Here is a 17,512-nt window from a genome sequence, read left to right as displayed (position 1 = left end):
TGTGGGAAAAGAAACAGAGTTAACGTTTTAGGTCAAGGGTCTTCCATCAGACCTAAGAAACAGAAAATTAGTTAAATTCTGGTTATATGGGTGGAGGAGGGATGGATTGGCCAACAGGATGATAGGCTTGTGATTCCAGTGTTTATAATACTATCTGGTTAATAAACCAATCAGGGGAGAAAAAACAACAGATCAGTGACATCTGTGTAGAAGAAATGACTGAGATAATATTGCTGAGAAATTACAGTGGAATTGACCAATTCTGATTCCAAGAGAAAAAAAATTAGTTCACTGTAATTGTTGAAGTGGATTTTTAGTCTCAAAATGTTCAAGATTATTTAACAGGTGTACACTGAAACATACAGAGAAAGTGTGTGTGTGTGTGTGCGTGTGTGCGTGTGTGCGTGTGTGCGTGTCTTGGATTTCCAGCATCTGCAGAGTTTCTCTTGTTTGAGGTTTTCTCCTGTTAGTGAAATACATTGTTTTGCATTCACAATCAACACACCCAAGTATTATGTTTTGTACAATATAGAATGTTTAATCAAACATAATATTTGCAATATCACTGAAATATTAAATATACAATACTCTTCCCTGCTCGACTCAAATATGTAATGCATTTCTCTCTGGTTATCCAGATATACACACATATTTTATATTTCTTAATCTTGAGGGATAACATCTTTCCTGACCGGTGGTTGAGGGGGGATGGAATCACTCTGCTTGGTAGGTGAAATTTGTGGCTGTAAATCAAACTCAGGTACTGGGGCCTCCTTCATGGCGCTTGTAGGACTGCAGGAAGTGGTTCTGACAGCTCTGTCTCCTTGATATCCTGAGCAGTGCATGGCCAGCTGCTCGATCTGTTGATCTATCCCAGGCCACCAGACAAAGATTTGATCCAACACTTCCACTTTGACCATAACCAGAATGTAGCTTCTCTAATACTTTAGCTCCCAGCTTACATGGTACAACTCTCAATCCCCACATAAGGTGACATCCCCATCCGGAGCCAGTCCATCACAGTGCTGGTAAAATATCAGGGAGCTGGGATTTCTACTGCATACTCCAGCCATTCTGAGTTGTCATGTAGACCTGAGACCTTTTGTGGGGACTTTTCTGCTTTCCCTTTGAATCATCTGCTGCAACAGGAAGACTTAGAATTTCGATAAGGGGGAATACATCGAGGAATTACCTCTTTTGAATTTTTTTTCAAGTATTTCCTTTTCTAAGAATAAATGGACAATCAATCTGTATTTCCATGATTAGCTGTTCTCCTGAATGCAATCTTGTGACTGTGTCCTCCAAAAAAACTGAGCCCCTTTCTGTATCCGTGCTACTGCTGTTAGTGGGACACCCTTCTGTGGATTGAAAATGGACACTAACTGTTGATGATCAGTGATCGGGGTAAACTCTTTCCCATACAGGTACTGGTTGAAACATTTAACATCCTAAACCAGACACAAGGCCTCTTTGTCAACCTGTGGGTAATTTTTACCTGCAGCATTCAGGGAATATGATGTAAAAGCTATGGGGGCATCCACTACGATCACTCATAACATATGGCATGAATGCATCTAATCCATAAGGCAAATAGGCAAACTTCACTGGACTATATGGATCATAACGTATGAGAACAGTGTCTGATATCACCATTCCATCTGTCTTATTGAAAAGCACCTCGCATTGCTTTGTCCATTGCCATTTTTTCCTGATCTGTAGTAATAAATTCAAGACACAGAACTCATTAGCCAGTTTTGGCAGGAACCTGAAAGCTCAAAGTTCAAAGTGAAATCAAAGTACATATATGTTACCAGATACAACCCTATTTTCCTGTGGGCATCCAAAATACTTGAAAGACTGCACCAATTTGAACATTTAACCAGTGTGCAAAAGATGAACTGTGCAAATACAAAAAGAAAGACATAATAACATAGAAACACAGAAAACCTACAGCCCAATACAGGCCCTTCAGCCCACAATGCTGTGCCAAACATGTCCTTACCTTAGAAATTACCTAGGGTTACCCATAGCCCTTTATGTACTTTCTTAAGCTCCATGTACCTATCTAGGAGTCTCTCAAAAGACCCTATCGTATCCACCTCCAATAATGTTGCTGGCAGCCCATTCCATGCACTCACCACTATCTGTATAAAAAAACTTAACCCTGACATCTCCTCTGTGCCTACTTCAAAGCACCTTAAAACTGTGCCCTCTCGAGCTAGCCATTTCAGCCCTGGGAAAATGCCTCTGACTATCCACACAATCAATGCCACTCATCATCTTATACACCGCATGGTCATTGACTCCATGCAGAATATGATCCATCTACAACCACTCTTTGTCTTTCACGAGCAAGCCAATTCTGGATCCACAAAAGTGTCCCCTTGGATCCCATGACGCCTTACTTTCTCAGTAAGCCTTGCATGGGGTGCCTTATCAAATGCCTTGCTGAAATCCATATACACTATATCTACTGCTCTACCTTTATCAATGTGTTTAGTCACATCCTCAAAAAATTCAACCAGGCTCGTAAGGCATGACCTGCCTTTGACAAAGCCATGTTGACCATTCCTAATCATATTATGCCTCTCCAAATGGTCATAAATCCTGCCTCTCAGGATTGTCTCCATCAACTTACCAACCACTGAAGTAAGACTCGCTGGTCTATAATTTCCTGGGCTATCTCTGCTCCCTTTCTTGAGTAAGGGAATAACATCCTCAACCCTCCAATCCTTTGGAACCTCTCCTGTCCCCACTGATGATGCAAAGATCATCGCCAGATGCTCAGCAATCTCCTCCCTCACCTCCCACAGTAGCCCAGGGTACATCTCGTCTGGTCCCGGTGACTTATCCAACGATGCTTTCCAAATGTTCAAGCACATCCTCTTCCTTAATATCTACATGCTCAAGCTTTTCATGCTCTACTGTAAGTCATCCCTACAATCACCGAGATCCTTTTCTGTAGTGAATACTGAAGCAAAGTATTCATTAAGTATCTCTGCTAGCTCCTCCAGTTCCATACACACTTTTCCACTGTCACACTTGATTGGTCCTGTTCTCTCACATATTATCCTCTTGCTCTCTACCTACTTGTAGAATGAATAATAAATAAATAAATAAGCAGGCAAGCAATAAATATCAAGAACATGCAGCAAAGAGTCTTCAAAAGAATGTTCATAGGTTGTCGGAACAGTTCAGTGATCCGGTAGATGAAGTTGAGTGAAGTTATCCCCTTTGTTTCAAGAGCCTGATGGTTGAGGGGTAGTAACTGTTCCTGAACCTGGTGGTGTGAGTCCTGAGGCTCCTGTACCTCTTTATGATAACAGCAGTGACATGAGAGTGTGACTTGGGTGCTGGGGCTCCCTGATGATGGCTGCTGCTTTCTGGTGACAATGCTCCGTATAGATGGAAGACTATGCTCATGATGAACTGAGATGTATCTACCATTTTTTTGTACCAATTTCTGTTCAATGGCATTAGTATTTCCATACCAGGCTGTGATGCACCACACAATATGATCTCCTCCACATTTCTGAAGAAGTTTTTCAAAATCTTAGATGTCATGTCAAATCTTTGCAATCTCTGAAGGAAGTAGAGGCACTGCTATGCTTTTCATAATTGCACTTGTGTGCTCAGCCTAGGTCAGATCTCCTGAAATGATAACATTGTGCAACTTAAAGTTACTGACCCTCTCTACCTCTGACCTTCTGATGAGGACTGACTCATGGACCTCTGGTTTCCTCCTCCTGAAGTCAGTTAATCAACCTGTTATAGTAAATGACAAATCAAAAAAAGGGACCACAACTGTGACACTTCCTTGGGGCTTGCAGCATCCGCCACTGCTTGAATTTTCTTAGCACGTCTGTGTAATTCTTGTGTGTCACTAGTGTGATCACAGGTAGTGATGCTTGATTTAAAGAATTCACACTTTTGAGTTGTGCTCTGAGCCCATATTCTTCAAATCATTTTAACACAGTCTTGAGGTTTTGGAGATGTTCCTTGTCATCATTACTGGTAACAATGATGTCATCCAGGTAACACTGAGCAGCATTACAGCACCTGGTCTATATCTTTCTGCCAGAGTGCAGATGCAGAAGCTACTCCAAACATAAACCTATTATGATGATAAAGGCCCTTTGCAAGTGTTTACAGTGGGAAGCACTTTAGAATCTTCTTTTCCATCTCCATCTGTAGGTAGACTCAACTAAGTCCACATTGCTAAAAGGTCTCCCTCCAGAAAGTTTTGCAAATGCATCCTCTATCCTGGTAAGAGAGTACAGATCTACTTTCAGTACTGGGTTAATGGTGACCTTAAAATCACCACAGGTCCAGGCAGATCCATTTTTTTAGGCTACTGGGACCACTGGCTTTGTCCATGGGCTTCACTCCACTCAAACTTGGAAAGAATTCTTTCAGCCTCCATGTGATCTAGAGGTTATAAGAAACTGCACAGGCTTTGTTAAGCTTGGGTGTGGAATATTTGTTTAGTACTTTGATATGTTCAAGTTTTCCAATGCCATCTTTGAATAATGCTGTGGCATCAACCAGTACCTTCCTTAATTTGCTTTCAGTTGGCTTTATTGCAGGGATGTGACATGCAGGTGGTGGATGTATCACCAATCAAGCTTTAGTTGTCTCAGCCACTCACATCTGCACAATCTAGCACTCCTGTTTTTATCTCATATAAGTCCAATGTGGCTTTCTGGTTCATGTATTTCACTGTTAAGTACGTCATTCCCACAGCAGTTATCTTTCCTCTAGTACAATTCCCTATCTGCAGGCTTCAGCTCAGTATCTTTGAAATGCCATTCAAACTCATTTTGTGGAATGACTGAAACTGCAAAGTCACTGTCTAATTCCATTGTAATTAATTTGCCGTTCACCTCTGGTGTAAGCCTTATTGCTTGTTTCATCAGTTTTTACATAATAAATCCAAAGGCATCGCAGTCTTGTATCACTCTCATTATTATTAGTCTTTTTTATCAACATGCAGATTTGTGCTCTTTTTGAAACTGTAACGTGATTTTTATTTTTTTCTCTCTTCCCTAAACAGTCTATTCATTTTGCCTGCCTGACATGCTCTTTATATGTGTCCTACATTGCTCTATTTTCTCCTATAGTTAGGTTGGAGCAAATTATATGCTCTTCCACAGATACTCACTTCTCATTGGCTATTTCATATACTTCAAAATACTGCTCAATGTAACCAGCCACTTCTGCTCTTTTTTGATTTATGATTATTATCCAGTACTTACTGTTTATGAACCTGTAAATTTATTTGTCTTCTGCCTTTTCTTCTAAGCTCTATTGTTGCCATCTCCCCATGAAAAAAAGTGTTTTGTTTTGTTTTACCCAACCATTTCTCTCCTCTTGCAAAGCAAGCTTGTTTTTTTAAAAAGCTTGAACATCTTGCTGCACTTCAGCAGGTGGTTAGTTGTCTCGAGTTCATTTTAAAAATTACTCATCACTACAGTTCTCCAACTTCAAAGCATGAAACTAATTGAAGAAAAACACAGGCAGACTGAGATAAAACATTTACTCTGCTGTTACTTTTAGTGAGGTATGCGTGTATGATGCGGTACCATGATGACATTTGCAATTCACGTACTTTCACGTATAACCCTCAATGCATTATGTAAAGAACGAAAACTGATGAATCAAACATCTACAATATTGCTGAACTATTAAATACACAATTCCAAGGGTGTCCTGGGGGCAGACTGCAAGTGCCTACACACATTCTGGCACCGACACAGCATGCACACAATGCTTAGCAGAGCAACACAGAAAACAAACAACAAAACAAAAGCAGTGAAACAAGCTCTGTTCCGCGTCCCACCTGTAAATATAGACAGCCCTTTAATTCCAGGACAGCCTTCCAGCAAACCCTTACCTTAGCCTGCAGACACTGGGCTTTGAAGGTGACAATGTGCTCGTGTGGAAAAGAAGATGCAGCTCCTTAAACTTCCTTTGAACCTCATTGTAAGGAGGTCACAAGCGGTTAGGTCGAAGTGAGAGAAGGATGGAGAATTAAAGTGACAAGAAACTGGAAACTCAGGGGTTAGTAAATGGAGTTTATTTGCCAAATAGTCCAATTTAATGGTATACTAAAAAAAATTTCTAGAGTCGTCGGGAGAGGAGGTAGCTGAAATGTTCTTGTATGGAGTTGGTACGAACTCACTGAGGTGAATGGCCTCACTCCAATGCTGTAATTATTTTGTGGTTCAGGAGTTATACCTATTGAACCACTTTGGAAACAAAATCCACTGCAGCGCACATTTTCTTTCTTGAAATAAATAAAAAAGAAAACCACTGAGGTGTAAAGAGACTGCAGGTATCCTAATGGGCCATTTAGCCTTTTGGTCTCCTTTCATCTGACCTCTCATGGTAATACTCAGAAAAAGTTGTGGACCATAAAATCTGGACATGGAAAAACAGCTCAAACTTTAAATGGTTTTAAAAACTTACTCTAAAGAATCAGATCCAATCATAGAAACTGAGTAGCTTCTCAAAATACACTCAAATAAGATTTTTTTTTGCTTTGGGCAAGTATATTCAAGGTTAGCATGAGATTTTCCACACTTCTGCCTTCTGTGACAACCATTTTATTAACATATACAAAATTTCACTTTACAGTTTAACAATCCTCCTTTAAACACAATTTTCAAGAATGTATTGCATGTTTGACTGAATTAAGAGGCAGAGGTGAAAATTATAAATGCAGGAAGAGCTGAACAGGCATGCATTGAGTTGTCACATCATATACAAGCAACATTTTAAATAGAACCAAATGAGGAAAAAACAAGGGATTTGTATAATTTTACAAGGACTTCTTCAATGCTGCCAAAATTTCGTGTGAAGACAGGAACACAGTTTAAATTACTGTAGCAGTCTCACAGGAACTTTGGGAATTTGAATTATTCACTTATGTCCCTTTTACATGGCACAGCCAGATGCCGAAAAGTTTCTGCAGTGACACTACCAGACTAGTCTGAGCAACAAAAGCAGATAATTAAAAGAGTATACAAAATATGAGCTCAGCAATCTTAACAACTTTTAATTCCCTAGCCCTGTGTACCTCATTTTCAGCATGGATGTCCAGACCCTATACATATCTATCCCCCATCAAGAAGGCTTTAAAGCTCTCCGCTTCTTTCTTGACGGAAGACCCAACAACTCCCCACCATCGCCACTCCCCTCTCCAGTTGGCAGAACTGATCCTCATTCTCAACAGTTGGCTCCTGAAACTTTCTCCTAACTCTTGGGGTAGCCAGGGACACTCGCATGGGTTGCAGCTTTGCCTGCTTTTTCACTGGCTACATGAAACAGCCCATATTTCAAGCTTTCTTCCCTGGTAATGCTCTGCAACTGTTCCTGGACAGTGCTGGTGCTGCTTCATGCACCCATGTGAAGCTTATCAATCTCAACAACTTTTCCGCCAGCCTACACCCTGCTCTTAAATTCACTTGGTCCATTTCTGACACCCCTCTCCCTATCTTGTTCTCTCTGTCTGCATTTCTGGACACTAGCAGTCTACTGACATCATTTATAAGCCTACCGATTCCCAGAGATATCTTGACTATATCTCTTCCCAACCTATCTCCTGTATCTCCCTTTTCTCAGTTCCTGCATCTGTGCTCAGGATGAGGCTTTCCTTTCCAGGACATCAAAGATTTCTTCCTCCTTCAAAGAATTGTTACTCAACTATTGATTCTGCCCTGACCCACATCACCTCCATTTCCCAGCCACCTTTGCTCACCCATTATCCCAGTTAAGGCAACAGTAAGGAGTTGTTCTTATCCTTACCTACCTCTCCATGAGCCTCTACATCCAACACATCATTCTCCACAACTCCAGTTATCTTCAATGGAACCCAGCCATCAACTATATCTTTACTTCCACCCCACTCTCCACTTTCCATAGGGTTTGCTCTTTCCCTTGTCCATTCATCCCTCCCCACCCACAGATTTCCCTCCTGGCACGTGCTCCTGCAAGGGACAGAAATGATACATCTGCCCATTCACCTCCATTTAGCGCACCAATCAGTTCTTCCAGGTGAGAGAAAACTTCACCTGGAATCTGTTGGAGTCATCTATTGTATCTGGTGCTTTCAAAGTGGCTTCCCCTACACTGGTGAGGCCCACTATTAGGGACCGTTTTGTCATGCACCTCCTCGGTATTTCTTTTTGGTTTAAACCCCTCCCCTTCTTCCATTCCCCACTCTTCCCTCTTAATTCTTCCCCCTTATGTGCCTATCACCTCCCCCTGGTGCCCCTCATTCCTTTTCTCCCATGGTATATTCTTCTCTCCTGTCAGATACATTCTTCTCCAGCCCTTTACCTTTCACACACCTGTCTTCACTTATCACTTTCTTGTTTGCCCTCCTTCCCTCCCCCCCACGTTTTTATTCTGACATCTTACCCATTCCTCTCCAGTCCTGATGAAGGGTTTTGGCCTGAAACTCAACTGTTTATACATTTTCGTAGATGTTTTCTAACCTACTGAGTTCCTCCAGCATTTTGTGTGTTGCTCTGTATTTCTAGCATCAGCAGAATCTCTTGTTTTCATAATAGAAGCATTTACTCCTCAACTGACTCAAACTTGTTTCAATAACATAATGGCTGAGTCTAAATCTTATCATCATCCTCTTTCAATTTCCCCAAAGTCTCTGTCTAGTCCAAGCAATGGTTGATGTCACAATACCATGTCTTACAGAAGAAGATGAGGAACAGAAGCAAGCATGAGGTCCTCTAAGCCTACACAAACACACAAGATCATGGATGGCCCCTTTTTTTTTTAAACCTCAGCACTCTGTATTCTTCGATTTTCTTACCTGTAGATTCAACAATCTCCACTTTGACTGAACACACAGTTGAGCATCCACTGCTCTGAAACAATCTTTTTTTCTCTCTGCGCAGTCACTTTATTTAATATCTTAGGCTGTAGAGAACGTCCAGTTGATCTGTACATATCTAGTGAAATTATTTGATGCATTACTTTCCCTCCCTTTACTTTTTTACCTTATTCTCATTAGACTTTTGTCTTCACAGTTTTCAGTTTTGTGGAATTATTCTCTATTTACTTGTTCCTTTGCTCAATATACAAATTCTGTGGCAAGTACCACCCTCCTTTTTCTGAAAAGGAAAGTCTTCACCCTGAATGTTACTCTGAACATTGGGAACTTGTAGAAACTCTAAACTCATGACTTGGAAGGTCCCTCAAACTGATGTCAAATACTGGTCTAATGAGGAAAGTAGCTGAACCCAACAGATAAAACAGAGACACCAAGCCAGTGAAACACCATCACAGATTGACAGTGAAAGCAGAGAAATGTCATATTAATATTCAATGATAGCAGAAAGATAAACTTGCAGTGGGAAGTGAAGGCACCATGAGTATTCCCATCATGTCCAGATAGTGGAATGCAGAGGATGAGTGCAAGAGACAATGGATTTGCCACCAATTTCATCTGCAAGTGCTGAGTAGATGTCCCTCCCTATCTCTTCAAGGTCTGCTGCCATCATACCCAAAGTTTTTTCCCCCCAAATGAATTAACCACATGTGGCATGAGGAAGCAACTGGATCCCAAAGTCATGGGTGTTTATAACATCCTGGATATGGTAGTGATGATCCTGAAGTGGTGCCAACTTACTGATACCCTGCCAAATGCAGACTTGATTTCTGCCTTCATTACAATAGTGCTTCCAAATCACCACTTAAATTTAAAAAATGTAAATCTTCTTAGATGAGTGTTCATCCCAAAGTGTAGACAATTGTCCCTTTAACCAGTAAGAACCTTTGTAATACACATGCCACTATGGACCCCTGATCAAAGATTAAATAACATTCAGAATTCAGCTTTGAAGTTTCCCCTTATACTGTACAGGTTTACACAATAATAAACACTTAATTACATCTAGTAATGTGTGTAAATAAATGTCCTACCATTGCAAGTGAAACCGGTGGTTAGCTAACAATCCCAGAAAAATGATGCCCTTTACACTTCCCCTGTGGTACAAAACAATATGTTGTCACTGGACTCATTTTAAAAGGACCTCAGGTTGCAAAAGAAACAGTGCAGTTCCAAAAATAATTAATTCATCTACCTTTTATTTCTGAGTGACTGAATGAAAAGTGTAGGAGAATGTATTGAACCAACAACGCCTTCTGCATGAAATCCCATAATCAGTGGAGTTACTGGGAGCTGTTACTATGTGCCAGCTCTAATGAAAACTCTGCTATCAGTAAACTGCAGCGAGATTTGACGTTCACACTTCAATTCAAAACACATTAAAATGCATTGCTTTTCAGCCATTCATTTCAAATCAACTAAATTTGGAGCCAACATGATGTTTTGTGGAAAATAAACATGCATGACCTTTTCAAAACAGAATTTGATTATTAATAAAAAGTTATAGTGCTGTATTTGTAGTAAAGGTTTCCATCTTTAATAATTTGTAGAAAAATGGAATACAAAATCTCTCCAATTATTTCTCCATTACCACATTAATGGCTAGTGTAAGCTTTTCACTTCTGAAGGGTACTTTTCTGGGAATTTTCTTTTAATCTCAATCTCATCTATCAACTTCCTTTAAACAAAAAACACGTCCTCACAGTTCTCACAGCTCCCAATAAACAGAGCTCAGTGGGTAAACTTGAGTGATTTTTATTGACCGTCCCTCATTCCTTATTTGAAAAAAAACTATTCTCACTGGATAAAGACTTACATTGATATTATGACCCTCTCCCCACTATTGAGCACATCTATCAGGCACACCTTTGCAGGAAAGTGGAATCTATCACCAAGGACCACCACCGTCCAGGCCATGTTTGCTTCTCACCGCTCCCATCGGGAACGAGGTACAGAAGCTTTGTCCTATACCACGAGGTTCAGAAGCAGTTATTACCCCTCAACCATCAGGTTCTTGAACCAGAGGGGATAACTTTATTCAACTTCACACACCCCAACACTAAACTGATTCCACATCCTATGGACCTCAAGGACTCTATTATTCATGTTCTTGATATTATTATATAAATTAACCATATAACCATATAACAATCACAACACGGAAACAGGCCATCTTGGCCCTCCTAGTCCGTGCCAAACCCTTAATCTCACCTAGTCCCACCTACCCGCACTCAGCCCATAACCCTCCCCTCCTTTCCTGTCCATATACCTATCCAATTTTACCTTAAATGACACAACTGAACTGGCCTCTACTACTTCTACAGGAAGCTCATTCCACACAGCTATCACTCTTTGAGGAAAGAAATACCCCCTCGTGTTTCCCTTAAACTTCTGCCCCCTAACTCTCAAATCATGTCCTCTAGTTTGAAGCTCCCCTACTCTCAATGGAAACAGCCTGTTCACATCAACTCTATCTATCCCTCTCAAAATTTTAAATACCTCGATCAAATCCCCCCTCAACCTTCTACGCTCCAATGAATAGAGACCTAACTTGTTCAACCTTTCTCTGTAACTTAATTGCTGAAACCCAGGTAACATCCTAGTAAATCGTCTCTGCACTCTCTCTAATTTATTGATATCTTTCCTATAATTCGGTGACCAGAACTGCACACAATATTCCAAATTTGGCCTTACCAATGCCTTGTACAACTTTAGCATTACAACCCAACTTCTGTACTCAATGCTTTGATTTATAAAGGCCAGCGTTCCAAAAGCCCTCTTCACCAGCCTATCTACATGAGACTCCACTTTCAGGGAACTATGCATAGTTATTCCTAGATCTCTCTGTTCCTCTGCATTCCTCAATGCCCTACCATTTACTCTGTATGTTCTATTTGGATTATTCCTGCCAAAATGTAGAACCTCACACTTCTCAGCATTAAACTCCATCTGCCAACGTTCAGCCCATTCTTCTAACTGGCATAAATCTCCCTGCAAGCTTTGAAAATCCACCTCATTATCCACAACACCTCCTACCTTAGTATCATCGGCATACTTACTAATCCAATTTACCACCCCATCATCCAGATCATTTATGTATATTACAAACAACATTGGGCCCAAAACAGATCCCTGAGGCACCCCGCTAGTCACTGGCCTCCATCCCGATAAACAATTATCCACCACTACTCTCTGGCATCTCCCATCTAGCCACTGTTGAATCCATTTTATTACTCCAGCATTAATACCTAACGACTGAACCTTCTTAACCAACCTTCCATGTGGAACTTTGTCAAAGGCTTTGCTGAAGTCCATATAGACTACATCCACTGCCTTACCCTCGTCAACATTCCTCGTAACTTCTTCAAAAAATTCAATAAGGTTTGTCAAACATGACCTTCCACGCACAAATCCATGCTGGCTACTTCTAATCAGATCCCGTCTATCCAGATAATTATAAATACTATCTCTAAGAATACTTTCCATTAATTTACCCACCACTGATGTCAAACTGACAGGTCTATAATTGCTAGGCTTCCTTCTAGAACCCTTTTTAAACAATGGAACCACATGAGCAATACGCCAATTCTCCGGCACAATCCCCATTTCTAATGACATATTAAAGATCTCCATCAGAGATTAACTCATGTTAATTAGAGTGCCAGGCTTTAGATGTTTCAGAAAGGACAGGGAGGGAGGTAACAGAGGTGGGGCATGGCACTTCTGATCAGAGATAGTGTCACGACTGCAGAAAAGGAGGCTGTCATGGAGGGATTGTCTACTGAATCTTTGTGGGTGGAAGTTAGAAAGAAGAAGGGGTTAATAACTCTAATTGGTGTTTTTTACCACCAAATAGTAACAGGGACATAGAGGAGCAGATAGGGAGACAGATTCCGGAAAGGTGTAATAATAACAGGGTTGTCATGGTGGAGATTTTAATTCCCCAAATATTAATTAGCATCTTCCCAGAACAAGGGGTTTAGATGGGGTGGAGTTTGTTAAGAGTGTTCAGGAAAGTTTTCGGACACAATATGTAGATAAGCCTACAAGAGGAGAAGCTACATTGGGAAGTGTGCCTGATCAGGTGTCAGGTCTCTCAGTGGGAGAGCATTTTGGACATACCGATCACAATTCTATCTCCTTTACCACAGCATTGGAGAGGGCTAGGAATAGACCAATTAGGAAAGCTTTTAATTAGAGTAAGGGGAAACATTAAGCTATCAGGCAGTTACTTGGAAGCACAAATTGGGAACAGATTTTCTCAGAGAAATGTATGGCAGAAATGTGGCAAATGTTCAGGGGATATTTGCATGGTGTTCTGTATAGTTACATTCCAATGAGACAGGGAAAGGATGGTAGGGTACAGGAACCATGGTGTACAAAGTCTGTTGAAAATCTAGACAAGAAGAAAAGCTTATGAAAGGTTCAAAAAACTAGATAATGATAGAGATGTAGGAGATTATAAGGATGGGAGGAAGGAGCATAAGAATGGAATTAAGAGACCCAGAAGAGGCACAAGAAGGCCTTAGTGAGCAGTATTAAGGAAAACCCCAAAGTATTCTATGAGTATGTGAAGAGCAAGAGGATAGGATGTGAGAGAATAGGACCAATCATGTGTGACAGTGGAAAAGTATGGAACCGGAGGAGACAGCAGAGATACTTAATAAATACTTTGCTTTAGTACTCACAATGGAAAAGGATCTTGGCGATTGTAAGGATGACTTACGTGGATTGAAAAGCTTGAGCAAATAGACATTAAGAAAGAGGATGTGCTGGAGCTTTTGGAAAGCATCAAGTTGGATAAGTCTCCAATACTAGATGAGATGTACCCCAGGCTACAGGGGGAGGCAAGGAAGGGGATTGCTGAGCCTCTGGCAATGATCTTTGCATCATCAATGTGGATGAGAGAGGTTCTGGATGATTAGAGGGTACAAATGCTGTTCCCTTATTCAGAAATGGAGTAGAGATTGCCCAGGAAATTATAGACCAGTGAGTCTTACTTCAGTGGCTGGTAAGTTGATGGAAAATATCCTAAGAGGCATGATTTATGAACATTTGAAGAGGTATAATATGATTTGGAATAGACAACATGGCTTTGTAAAAGGCAGGTTGTGCCTTACGAGCCTGAATGAATTTTTTGAGGATGTGACTGAACACATCGATGAAGGTAGAGCAGTGGATGTAGTGTATATGGATTTCAGCAAGGCATTTGATATGGTACCCCATGCAAGGCTTATTGGGAAAGTAAGAGCATGGAATCCATGGGAACCTTGCTTTGTAGATCCAGAATTGGCTTTCCCACAGAAGGTAAAGAGTAGTTGTAGATGGGTCATATTCTGCATGGAGGTCGATGACCAGTGGTGTGCCTCAGGGGATCTGTTCTGGGACCCCTTCTCTTCATGATTTTTATAGATAACCTGGATGAGGAAGTGGATGGTCAGGTTAGTAAATCTGTTGATGACACAAAGATTGGGGGTGTTGTGGATAGTGTGGAGAGTTATAAGAGTTTATAGCAGGACATCAATAGAATGCAAAACTGGGGTGAGAAGTGGCAGATGGAGTTCAACCCAGATAATTGTGAGGTGGTTCATTTTGGTAGGTCAAAAATGGTGGCAGAATATAGTATTAATGGTAAGATTCTTGGCTATGCGGAGAATCAGAGGGATCTTGGGGTCCGAGTCTATAGGACACTCAAAGCTGTTGCGCAGATTGACTCTGTGATTAACAGGGTGCATTGGCCTTCAATCATGGGATTGAGTTTAAGAGACAGGAGGTAATGTTACAGTTATATAGGACCCTGGTCAGACCCCACTTGGAGTACTGTGCTCAGTTCTGGTCACCTCACTACAGGAAGGACGTGGTATCTATAGAAAGGGTGCAGGTGAGATTTACAAGAATGTTGCCTGGATTCGGGAGCATGCCTCATGAGAATAGATTGAGTGAACTCGGCCTTTTCTCCTTGAAGTGGTGGAGGATGAGAGGTGATGGGATAGAGATGTACAAGATGATGAGAGACACTGATCATGTGGATAGTCAAAGGCTTTTTTTCCCAGGGCTGAAATGGCTATCATGAGAGGGCACAGTTTTAAGGTGCTTGGAAGTAGGTACAGAGGAGATGTCAGGGGTAAGTTGTTGTGTTTTGTCTTACACAGAGCGGTGAGTGTGTTGAATAGACTTCCAGTGACGGTGGAGGTGGTGGATATGATAGGGTCTTTTAAGAGACCCCTGGTTAGGTACACAGAGCTTAGAAAAATAGAGGGTTATGGGTAACTCTAGGTAAGTACATGTTCAGCACAGCATTGTGGGTCAAAGGCCTTGTATTTTGCTGCAGGTTTTTTATGTTTCTATGTTTCTATTCATTGCTTATTTATTTACTATTTATTTATAGTTTATTTACTATGGAAAGTTTCCAGGGCGCAAGCTTGGGCAGGGTTTTTTCTTAATGGAAGACCGGCAGTTGAGTAGAGAGGGCAAGTCTCCCCTCTCTACGCAACCGATGTTGTCCAAGGGAAGGGCATTAGGACCGATACAGCTTGGCACCAGTGTCATCGCAGAGCAATGTGTGGTTAAGTGCCTTGCTCAAGGACACACACGCAAGCCTCAGCCAAGGCTCGAACCAGCGACCTACAGATAACTAGATGAATGCCTTAACCACTTGGCCACGCGCCAACACTACATACAGTACACTGCATACAATTAAAGAAATTACATTTATAATCTTAACTAAAAGGGTTAGTAAAGAATAACAAAAAGAAAAAAAGGCCCATTTTAATTAAAGAGTCAAATGTGCACAAGTTGGAGCTCATCTCAAACTTCTCTGTCAGTCACACCCTGGGCCCTTGGTCAGCGTGAAATCACACACCACCTTCCAAATGTCGTTCATATCCATCTCGCACGAACAGATCTCCCACCAGGTCCTATCCTACAACTGGTTCTCCCCAGCGTCTCCTCTCCCACCGAACCAAAAAAAATCCCCAAGACCAAACTTAGTGTCCCTCACCAAGAAAACCTCCCCCTAATTCTACCATCCAAATTGGATGACACACATTCCTTATCTTCAATAATCACCCAAATAGGCTGCCAGCAGAACAGTCTGCTCTTACAGACCTGCTAAATGATATACATATAACATAACAGTAAAAATATGAACCAGAGCATTATGATTGTTTTTGTACTTGCACAATTTGTTGTCTTTTGCACATTGGTTGTTTACCCCTATCCGCTGTGTGCAAGTTTTCATTAATTCTATTGTGTTTCTTTGTATTTACTGTGAACACATGCAAGAAAATTAATCTCAGGGTAGAATATGGTGACACTTAAGTACTTGGATAATAAATTTACTTTGAACTTTAAGCTCCAACTCTTACTTCTGAATCCCCAGCAAGGAGAAAATTTATTTCTACACTAATCATGAAAAAGCCCTTTCTATATCTTAATGAGAACATGCATCATTCTTAACAGTATAGCCTTGTCTGTATAATGCCTGCTGCAATGACAGCTTCCTCCGCAACCCAAGAAGCAATCGAGTGAACCACTGCTGGACTGCCTCAAATCAGTGTATCCTTCTTTGGAAAGGAACTCAACATATGCACACCATATTCCAGATACACTCTCCCGGGCTCAATGTCTAGGGAGGAAGATATCTTCATACTTGTATTCTTGAAGGGAAATGTACCCATCTAACTTACCAATTATTTGGTGTACTTCCATTTTAACTTCCAGCGACCGGTGTACATGAATCTTCTGAGAACACCAAATTTCAATCTTCTACAATGTTCACCACATTTCTATATCTTCTTTTAAATCCAGTGATTTTCCCTATTATGGCTATATCACTATTCCCTTAACCATTCACTCTGCCCAAAGCCTCTCTGCATTTTCCTTGTAACCCATATTGCCAACTGGCTTTGGATCAGAGGCAAACTTAGTTATATTACATTTGAGTCCCTCTTCCTAATTTGTGACATACATTGTGAACACTGGTGGATCCAGCATCACTCATTGCAGGACCCCCATACACAGAAGCTCCAAAATAGAGCAACCAATTTATTCCAGCTGTCTCCTGCTCATTAACCAATCTATGCCAGAGTATCACTCCCAATACAATGCATTTAATTTTTAATACCTCATGTGACATCTTATCAAAAGGCTATTAGTATTGCTAAATCTTTTCCTTTATACATACTAATTGAAGCTTTAACAATCTATTTTTGTCCTTTGTTAAAGTACTCTCATATTCTGTTTTCCCTTTTCTGATCAATTTCTCAGTTTTCCATTGAATTCTGAAGTTTCTCTAATCCTCAAGCTCATTAATTTTTTTGGTAAAGTTAAGTCTAAGTCCATCCTGATCATCTTTTCATTGTTATCTTTTGATAGCCATAACCATAACGTGTCTGGAATTTTTTTTCCAAGGGTATGTCAATGATTTGAAAACTCACAAGTAATTCTTTAAAAATTAGCTAGTGCTTTTGCTTAATAAATTGTCATACCCTTTCGCAATCTGCATCAACAAACTAACATTAAAAATTGCTACAATCAGATTGGACTAAGCAACACACACAGTACATGGCTCACAGGTGAAGTGTTGCCTCACCTGGAAGG

Source organism: Hypanus sabinus, chromosome 15 (genome assembly GCF_030144855.1).
Source record: "Hypanus sabinus isolate sHypSab1 chromosome 15, sHypSab1.hap1, whole genome shotgun sequence".
In the NCBI taxonomy this organism is placed as follows: Eukaryota; Metazoa; Chordata; class Chondrichthyes; order Myliobatiformes; family Dasyatidae; genus Hypanus; species Hypanus sabinus.
The sequence above is the reverse complement of the archived record's forward strand: the minus strand, read 5'-3'. Positions refer to the sequence as shown.